General features: G+C 41.0%; 1 protein-coding gene across 1 annotated transcript in view; it reads left to right on the top strand.

The window, feature by feature from the left end:
• The first annotated feature begins 994 nt into the window (after positions 1 to 994).
• The window catches only part of LOC139200440 (CD82 antigen-like), a 32070-nt gene continuing 22635 nt past the window's right edge, over positions 995 to 10429 (top strand). The window contains exon 1 of the mRNA XM_070829740.1: positions 995 to 1065. The gene's annotated coding sequence lies outside the window, so the exon portion shown is untranslated. The remainder of the gene's footprint in view (positions 1066 to 10429) is intronic.

Below are 10429 nucleotides of genomic sequence, written 5' to 3'. Positions count from 1 at the left end.
TTTCTTAATGCTGAATCAGCTTTATTGGCCAAAAATGTGTTTACATGCAAGAAATGTTCTGTTTCTCTCAACATTTAACAACATACAGATATAATATATGTACATGAATATATAATAGGCTGTGACACTCAGAACTTCTCCAAAATAATGAAAGTTTCTCAAAATAATGACTTAATATATCAAAATAATGACTATATAATAGTACAAGGCTCATATTTAGTGGAGCAGCTGCAGAGGAGCCTGTTTTTAATCCTCCATGATGAGCTGCGGGGAACTTTCTTATAATAATGACGTAGTACCTTCAAATAATGACTTGATATATTAAAAAATGACTTAATATCTCCAAATAATGACTTAATATATAAAAAAATGACGTAATATATTAAAAAAATGATGTAATATCTCCAAATAATGACGTAATATATTTAAAAATGACTTAATATCTCCAAATAATGACTTAATATATTAAAAAATGACTTAATATCTCCAAATAATGACTTAATTTCTCCAAATAATGACTTAATATATTAAAAAAATGACGTAATATATTAAAAAAATGATGTAATATCTCCAAATAATGACTTAATATATTAAAAAATGACTTAATTTCTCCAAATAATGACTTAATGTATCAAATTAATAAGAAACTTTTCCAAAATGATTGAAAACTTCCTATGAAATAACAGAAACCTTTCTCTGATCGAAGCCCTCTGAGTGATAATTATGATAAACTGACGCATGTTTAGTTATTGATGAGCTCTGCGGGGGTTCAGGGGTTAAAGGGGGGGGGCAGCAGGCTGGTTACTTCTCATATCTGCCACACGGTGGACCGGAGGAGTGTGTGTGTGTGTGTGTGTGTGTGTGTGTGTGTGTGTGTGTGTGTGTGTGTGTGTGTGTGTGTGTGTGTGTGTGTGTGTGTGTGTGTCCGCCTCCTCCTGCTGCTGCTGCTCCTCCTCACACACTCTTTGTTGCTCCCGTCGGTCCGGAGGTCACTCAGTCCGCTCAGACCCGCACTCAGACCCGCACTCAGGATCCCCGCAGGAGAAAACAAACAGACCCACGCATGTAAGTAACCTCCAGCTGGGGAAACTTCTCCTGCAAACTCTGCTCCTCTGGTGCGTCTTTCTCTGTTTTAGTGAGTATGAGAGTCTGATCAGGTCCGGATCGATCAGCACTTTTATCGATTGATCGCTGGTTTGTTCCCGTTTTGGCGCAGTTTGGTGGATTTATAGGCGGTGAGCTGGTGATGTGGCGCCCGAGTGTGATTTATGTGTTTGTGACTCGGTGAGGAGCTTCACTGTCAGACCACTTGTTACTCAGTGAGCTGCTGCAGTACAAATCTTCCCTTCACATTCTGCTGAAAAATACTCTCATTGTGTCGCTCAGCTCATCGCTTCAAGATCTTTTTCCAGACTCTTGTATGAAAACCCACGAGAAAAAAAGAAAAGATCGGGTGATTAATTCCGCGTTTGTGGGAACTACAACTTATTTGAAGCTTTGCAAGACCAGCAGCACTGCCAGTCATCTCTGATTAAAAACGGCTGTTTTTTGAATGGAGTTTGGTGCAAACAGAAAGTGAAGGTTAAGTTGATCAGCTCTTGTTGGACTTTGTCCCACACAGGACTGTTTGGCAGATATCAGCTCTTGCCTGCTGATCCAATCAATATCTAAGTATTTTAAGCCAATAATTGATCATTTTCATGCCCTTTTTTTTGCATTTGGCACCTTTTTAAAACACGAGTCTCATGATACACAACCACACTGCAGTTTTTTCTTTATTTTAATTTTAGAGGGGAAATTATTCCACATTTTGACCAGAAATAAAGGTAAAGATCAGAGGACAGTCTGATATCCTGGCTTCTGTGGTTGGATCCACTGATTTTAAAACATCCCGTGACTCTAAAACTCTTTAAACTTTACTAAACATCTGAACAAATTTATTCTAAACAATCTGATGAAAAGAGAAAATAAAAGTACTGCAGGACTTTCAGGCTGCTTTTGGGGGAGTAATGTGACAAATATGTTCACTATCAGTTAATCATTAACCAATTTATTGTTTGATCACTAGTAAGATAAGATGATCCTCTGCTGTTGGAGTGTGTGTGTCTGAATGTGTATAAAATAAGAATAGAAATGAAAACAGAAGCTGTAATTAGGTTCAGGAGTCGCTCGGTGGTCGTGTGGTTGTTAGTTCTACGTCAAATTTGTCATAAAATATTAAAAACGCAGCTCAAATTGACGTCTTCAAATGTTTTATTTAGTTTATTTTCAAGTTCAAACCCAAAAGATGTTGAGCTTTTGTTTAATTTATCATCATGAAAGGCAGAAAACCATCAAACAAAATCAAAAATGTGTTGAAAAATAAATCAGTTTTGTGGAAACGTCACAGTTTCGTCACAACACGTGATGAAAAACGTCTGGAAACGATCGCGGTCAAGCTTTTTTTCTAACTGTTGGTGTGAAACGGCAAACAAACGTTGCTCTCCAGTGTTAAAGTCTCACGTTTCGTTGTTAACGTCACTCTGACTTCGTACTTCGCTACGTCACGGTTACGCCGCACGAACACGAACACGAACACCTTTGTCATCTTTTTAACAGGTGAACCTTTTAGTTTTTACACGTGAGAAGCCACAAACGTCAGAGGTTTTAATTGATTATCAGAAGTTTCTCAGCACAAAGCTACAATTTTCTGTTATTTAACAGTTCGGCAGATTTATGTTGTAAGTTTTATGTTATTTGGCAGATTTATGTGTAAAGTTTTATGTTATTTGGCAGATTTATGGCAGTTTGGCTCTTCGTCAGGCTGCTTTGAAGCATCCTGATGGTTTAGTGACGTTATTTATTCAAACTGGCTCTAATCTTCATGGATAACTGTGTGTTTTTTGCAGATTCTTACAGTTTTGACCTTCATTTCTGTTACTAACTCAGAAAAAACTTCAATTCAGTCACAGGAAACATCTTTTTAAATGTTAAAACCCAACAATAATCAGTTTCCAGTGATTTAAAACCAGAGTAAATCCTCCTATTGGAGAAGCTGGATGGAGCGACCGTGTCTGAAATGTCATAAAACAATCAATGTTTAGTAACTCTGACGTGATGTGCAGCTCGGCCTCTGCAGGACGATCGACCGAGCACTGTGTGTGTGTGTGTGTGTGTGTGTGTGTGTGTGTGTGTGTGTGTGTGTGTGTGTGTGTGTGTGTGTGTGTGTGTGTGTGTGTGTGTGTGTGTGTGTGTGTGTGTGTGTGTGTGTGTGTGTGTGTGTGTGTGTGTGTGTGTGCGTGTGTGTGTGTGTGTGTGTTTCAGATGGGAATGTGGGTCGGTGTCGTGCATGGTGGCATCAGCCGGCCAATATTTCATCTCTCCGACCCGTCAGCGGGTCTTTTCCTCCACATGTGAGGCTGTAAATCAGTTCAGCTGCAGGTCGAGCTTCCCTCTGCAGCTTGACCTTAATTATGTTTCCATACGGCGTGGGTCTCCTCTGAAGGATTATTCCGCTCCCAGGAACTCGGTACCGGTTTGGCGGCATTCTGAGATCTTTAACGTGACAAGTTTAGCCCGACAGGAGGAGGAGGAAGTACTCAGAGTACTCCTTTTTATTCAAGTAAAAGTACTACTACCACACCGGGAAAACACTCCACTGCAAGTCAAAGTGCTCATTCTGCAGTAAAATGGTAAAAAAAAGTCAGCGTTTGAATATAATATCTGATGTTTTTGTATTAAATTAGTGTTTCACTGCTGTTTGTTCATAAATTTGGGCTGAAAAGGTGCAAATGTTTTTGAAATTGGAGCTAAATGACCAGCGAGGACGGAGAAAAAAGTCACATTAGGCCTCAAAAAGTATTAAATAGTCTTAATAGTCAGTTTGTGAAGGTCTTGAATGGTTCATTGAGTCAGCCTGTCAGCCTTAAATCCACTTCAAGCTCAAAATGCCTCAACATTTAATTAAAAATGTTCTTTTTCAGAGTTGAATTCAAATGTCTCCATTATTCTGTTACCAAGGACACAACTCAAGGCTTTAAAGCGCTTCGTTGTCGCCTCTTTGGCTTTAAATATGATTAAACGTTGGCATTAAAAAGCCTTAAATGAAGACAGATGTAGACACCATCTCTAAAGGCAGAAAACCTACAACTACCAGAATGCACTGCGCCACTCTTCCTCCTCCTCCTCGCTGTGGAAGAAGCCTCAAATGTCCGATTACGGCGTTAAATCATTAAAATCAGTAATCCCACTGCTGCATTCATGCGTGTGCTGTATTTTCCCGCTGAAGACGTTTAAGGTCGTGCACGCGATTTGTTTGCTGTTCAAGCTAACTGCAGCTAACAGTTTAGCTAGCTAGCAAGCGGGAAACGTTTGGGCAAACTATTACTAAGAAAAAAAAAAAACTCTTTATGCCTAAAATTACAATATATTAACTCACCACCCGCTAAATAATTATCTTTATAATCATCTCAGCAATTTATGAAAACACCAACAACTCGCAAACTCAAATGCACCAAGAGGGTTTGAAATATTCGACCACATTTAAGGGCACCGTTTATATCCTGTTTGGTAGTTTAATCTCCAGCAATGCATCATGGTCCATAAGATCACCATATGTTTGCAGTCCTGCAGGAACCACGTGGTGCATTTTCCAGCTGATCTGAGAAGGTTTGAGACGGTGTGTTTAGCTGCAGAAGGCCCCTGAAGGAGCTCTTCATCCTTCGACACACACGTGGAGGTTTCTGGTTTTCACTGGACTGGACGGAGGTGAAAAACTGTAACCTGTAGCACAACTAGAGCCGTCGAAGAACAATATTTACCCCTCAGATTCAGTGCAGGAGAAGCACAAAGCGGCAGAAAATGTAAATTCGCTAGTAAAGCGCCTAAAGTTCATACTTGTGCTTGAGTTGAATGCACGTGGCTGCTTCCCTTCGCCGGATGTGTGTTTTTAAAAGGTGGAAAACATTGTGTGTGATGATCCAGACTCCAGCCGGGACTCGCCCTCGCTGATCCAGCCCTCAACCTGTTTACCCTGCTTGGTGGAATTGCCCTGAGGGGTAATTATGGGTTTAATAGGGTTTGAGCCACTCGGGCTGCTCACATTTCTTCCCCCGCGACAAAACGGCGAGGACGATTGAAGGGATCTTCTTCCTCTGTGCAGAAGAAGACAGAAAAGCTCCTGCACGCTCTTCATACTTTTATTCACAGTCTGCAGGGTTTTTTTTAAGAAAATACAACAAAAAAACCACTGATTCAGCTCCTGAAATGTGATTATTTGCTAGTTTTCTTCATCTCTTATGACAGTAAACTTAATCTTTTCTGTGTTTGGGCTCTAAAAGTCTGAATAAATACATAAAATACATAAAGTTAAGCAGCAAAGTATGAAAAGTGACATTCTGATAATGCAGAATGTCTCCCAGTGTTATAATACGCTGTTTATACGTTTTATAATTACAGACGCAGCAGAAACACAAAGCACAGATTTCTGTTTACATGCTCCACGTTGTGGGAGTGAGCGAGCGAGTTCGGCTCTAAACAAGCATGAGATCTGAGCGACTCCTTTTTCCCACAATCCCCCCCCACCCCGCCCTCCCCGGCACGGCGTCACCATGGCAACCGGCACAGCTTGCTCCTTTCAGGCGAGCGGGAACAGAGATATCTGGGAGGCCGAGCTTGGACTGGTTTGGCCACCGAGCGGTCAAACGTTGAATTAATTATGTTGGGCGGGAAGTTCACTGGCTGACGAGCTCGGGCAGAACCTCTCTTTGTTTTTTGGTGACCCCCCCCCCCCCCCCCCTCATTCATCCAACCATGCATCCTCCCCCCTCCCTCCTGTCCTCACCCCACAAGCAGGAGAGTCACGGTCACTGCAGCACCAAGAGTGTTATTCTAAGTGTGTGACAGCATCATGGAAAGGATCCCTACAGAGAGAGACCTGGAAGATCCTTTTGGTTTAACCACACCAGACTCCATTGACAAAACTAGTAATTTCAACTTCACAGAACACAGGAGTCGCTGCTGTGCCACTGTGTGGATGGGGTAGTTTATTTCTGTTAGTGTGTGTTAGAAAAATATTGTGTTGGGTTTGAACTTTCCTCTTTAAACGACCAAAGTCACATAATATCACAAACTAAGTAGCTGGTTGAGACAGTGATGGACCACAACTCCTATGTAAAATCACTAATTTTGTCAATGGAGTCTGGTGTGTCTGCAGAGAGCGACATAACGGCTGTTTGTGGTTAAACCAAAAGGATCTTCCAGGTCTCTCTCTGTAGGGATCCTTTCCATAATGCTGTCACACACTTAGAATAACACTCGGAGCCTGTCAATGGATCAAACAAGCTCTTTTAGTGGACCTACTGTGATCAGGTGCAGTTGTCCCAAAGGATTTAAACCATTGCAGCCAATTTTGAAGCTGCTTGCTGAGTTGATCTACTGGACCACTTCCACTACTGTTTTGTACTTTTGGACACCAAATAATGTAAAAAAAAATACCAAAGTCACCATAACTTGTTTAGATATCTGTCAGTGCATCCATGTACTGCAGGTATTTTTGTGTTCCCACATGGTTTTGTCAGCTCGAGTTACTTCTCCACGAGGTGTGGACCAGATCCTGGAGCTCAGAGCAGCTTGACGTCGTCTACTCCGCGGCTGAAAGGTGTCGTGTCGGGTGTCTCTGAAAACAAGGTCTCACGGTGAGAAAAGGCCGTCTTTCAACCGGCCGCGGCTGTTTTTATTGTGCAGAGGAAACGTAAGGCCGGAGCAGCCCTCCGTGTGTCGAGTTTCCCCCTTTTGTTGAACATTGTGTCTGAAAGCTGCCGTTGTTGAGTGGGACCCTGTGAGGGGAGGTGGGAGGTTTTAGTCAGGTGGGGAGAAGACATGGAGGGGGTGTTGCTGAGGGCAGTGTGTTTATTATATCCTCCTCTTAAACGTGACGATTTCCTGCTGATGCACAGACACCTGAATGCAACGTAGGAGGCTCTGTTCATTCCTGTTAAAGTTGCTCAGTGGCTAACTTCCTGTTAGCGCTCCGCTAACTTGAATGAGGATTGAATGATTTCATCTTGCGGCTCTTCTATGTTTTCCAAATGGTATCGGACAAGAAAATGTTCCCATGATTTGCAGAAGTCTCATTTTTTGGGCACCATTGTTGTAATTAGTGGTTCGGCCACTGTGTAAAATTGGGTTTCCAAAGCGTGGCGACCTTCCCGGGGGGTCGAGTCCAAAAGATCCACAAAGATTAAGCGAATTAGACCGAAGGCGTTTGAAAAAGTGACGTCATTTTTGCGTGCGACTAAAAATTGCAGATGAAATAAGACGTATTCAGCACTGTAAGTCCCTCCCACAAGAGTAAAGCACCTCCAGCAGGGACTTTTTGAGGAGTAAAATAATTAAAATTTAGCAACACGTGATGGGTCGTCAAGGTCACAGCGTTTAAATATACTTTAAAGTCACACTAATCAATATCTGTGTATGAACAAAGGATTTAATTACTGTATATAAAACGTGAAAAGCGTTGATTGTTGTGACAGATAATCATTGAACGCTCCAGTTCAGTTCTACCAGAGGATTTTAGCGTCTTTAGGTTGTTGTTTTGGTTTTTACCTGTTTCCAGTTCTTGTGCTCAGGAGCTGGTGGGGACCAAAACGGTGCCAAAAGTGTGAGTGAATATTGGCTTCGATATTGTTTAAGAACAAACAACCGTTACATTGGTCTGTTCAAAGCCACCAGACTCCATTGAGGAAAACAATTATTTTAAAGTTGGGTTGGGCAGAAAAACTGATTTTATCCTCCTAAAAAAAAAAAAGACCCACCTGAAATGATCTACATCTGAAGTGTACTTCATATTAAGAATGTTTTTACCATTTTACATTGATGTCAGGCAGTCCTTTCTGAAGGGCAACTGAAGCTGTTACGTCCACCTGTGCTCTCTTCCAAACCACCAGACTTCATTCACAAAAACAGTCATTTTACCTTGCAGGACAGTGGAGTTGCTTGTCCACCGCTGGTTTGTTAGTTTGTTAGTTTAAGTGTTATTATGTGACTTAGATGTTTTTAAAAGGTTAATTTGGATCCAAATTAACGTGTTAAAACATTAAAATCGCAGTAGTTACACCAGCAACTCCCATCTTCTGTTAAGTTAAAATTACTGTTTTTATCAATGGAGTCTGGTGGCTTTGAAGAGAACCATATAAAGGCTGCAGTCCCCTGATGCAAATGGCTGTCTGATGCAACGTAAAGCAGAGAAGATATTTTAAATATAGCACATATTGAAAAAATAGGTTGCAAAAATCCGTTTTTTTCCTGCCGCCCCCGTCCACATCAGCCTCTGTGCCTGGACCCCTGCCTGCTTCTCCGAACTGCCATCCACTGTAGGTAATACACTGACTGTGGATACAACCAGAAAAATCAGAATAGTCCCTTTCACACACAGTCATAAGAGTCACATCTGTCTTTTCATGTAAGAGGAAAGAAAATAAGCACATTTCCCAACATGCCAATCGTTTCTCTATTAGAGAGAAAAAGCCTGTTGTCTGACAAACACCAGCAGCCTGTGTCAGGAACAAATTGGCCAATGTTAAGTTTCAAATGACAAACACGAGAAGAAGCGTCAGATAAAACCCCGTCTTTGTTCATCCTAATATGAGATTTAAATTTCAGGCCACAAATAGATTCTGAGCTGGTTATGAAAAGGAACAGCGAGGGACGAGCGGCAACAAAAGACTTTATTGTTGTCGTCGCTGTTGTTGTTGCCCCCACGCACCTCCTGCACATTTCTGCACCCGTCAAAGAGTGTGTACACGCCGACGACGTGTACGACGACGTGTACGACGACGTGTACGACTGAAAACACAAACGGATGACGGACGCCTTCTGTCCTGCCCTCTGTCAGGGGGAAACGCCGCCGACCGCCTCATTTTAACCAAATACATAACACACTGAGATTTAAAGTCCAAACCGTCACGTTAACGCCACGAAAAGGAGCTGAAATTTCACACTAATAGTTAGTACTAACTGATTGATTATCTATAGTCAATCAGAATTCCTCAGAACCTCAAAATAACACAAATGCCTGTCTACCTAAAACCCAAATATAAGGTTATAGAAATACATTTCTATATTCATACTCGGTTCATTAAAAGACATAAGTCATAGACGTAGAATTTATCTTTTCTGATCATTTTTTAAAGCTAAAATGCAGTTTCAGCTTCCTAAATGTGAATATTTGCTGGTTTCTTTTGTTTTTTATGATAATAAAAATGATAATAAATAAAAAAAAATGATAATAAATAATTTTATGATAATTGTTTGCATTTTGAATATATTAGTTTGGACTGGAAATATTTATAGTTGCTGTTAATATCCAGCCAAAGCCAAATATGTCGAAGTTTAGACTTTCAGTGGAGGGTTTGTCTTTGTTTAAAGTTATTTTTCACTGTTATCTACTGTTTGTAAGTATTTTTATTTTTTATTTTTTCCGTTGTTTTCAAACTCAGCGTGACGTTTTTATAGAGTTTGTGAGGGATTATCTCATGGTTTCATGTTTAACTTAACAGCAGCACGTGAAGTAAATATATATATATATATATAGTTATATAGTTATATTGCTCTCTGCACACACACCAGACTCCATTCACAAAAACAGTAATTTTACCTCGCAGAAGAAAGGAGTTGCTGATCTTCCGCTGCCTTGATTGGTTCGTTTGTTTGTCTTACCATGTGTTTCACTAATATTATGTTGGATCTGAATTAACCTCTTAAAGCACCAAAGTCACACAATAATACAAACAAGCAAACTGATTGAGACAGCAGTGGACTAGCAACTCCTGCGTAAAATGAATGTTTAGTGAATGTAGTCTGGTGTGTGTGCAGAGAGCGATATAACGGCTGTTTGTGGTTAAACCAAAAGGATCTTCCAGGTCTCTCTCTGTAGGGATCCTTTCCATGAAGCTGTCACACACTTAGAATAACACTCTGAGCCTGTCGTTGAAAAACAAAGCACTTTTAGTGGACGTACTTTGATCAGGTGCAATTTACCTGACAGCTTGTCGCAGCTTGTTCACGGCCGATCCACAGAACCAAGCCCATTAAGTAAAGGTTTTATTAACTATCTACTACAGTTTGCCTCCAGCATGGAAACATTTTGTTTCTGTAGTTACTGCTCTCTGCCTTTTTGTAGATAGTTCACAGCACGACTCGTAAACAAAGATGTTGTAGACGCACGTCATCACTTTGGCACCGAATAGGCCGGCTCAGCTGCATTTTATCTGTAGTGCGTGTAGAACAGAAACCAGCTTAAATGAAGCAGAGGAGGCCAAAATGCACCAGGACACACCTGAGTGGGAGTGCTGTGTGCATAGGGAGGCGCATTTGGTGACTAATCTGAACATTTGGAGGGAGTTCAAATGGAGAGTAATGACAAGATGATGGCAAAGTGAGAAGATATGGA

Source organism: Pempheris klunzingeri, chromosome 1, assembly GCF_042242105.1.
Source record: "Pempheris klunzingeri isolate RE-2024b chromosome 1, fPemKlu1.hap1, whole genome shotgun sequence".
NCBI lineage: Eukaryota > Metazoa > Chordata > Actinopteri > Acropomatiformes > Pempheridae > Pempheris > Pempheris klunzingeri.
The sequence above is the reverse complement of the archived record's forward strand: the minus strand, read 5'-3'. Positions and strand labels throughout refer to the sequence as shown.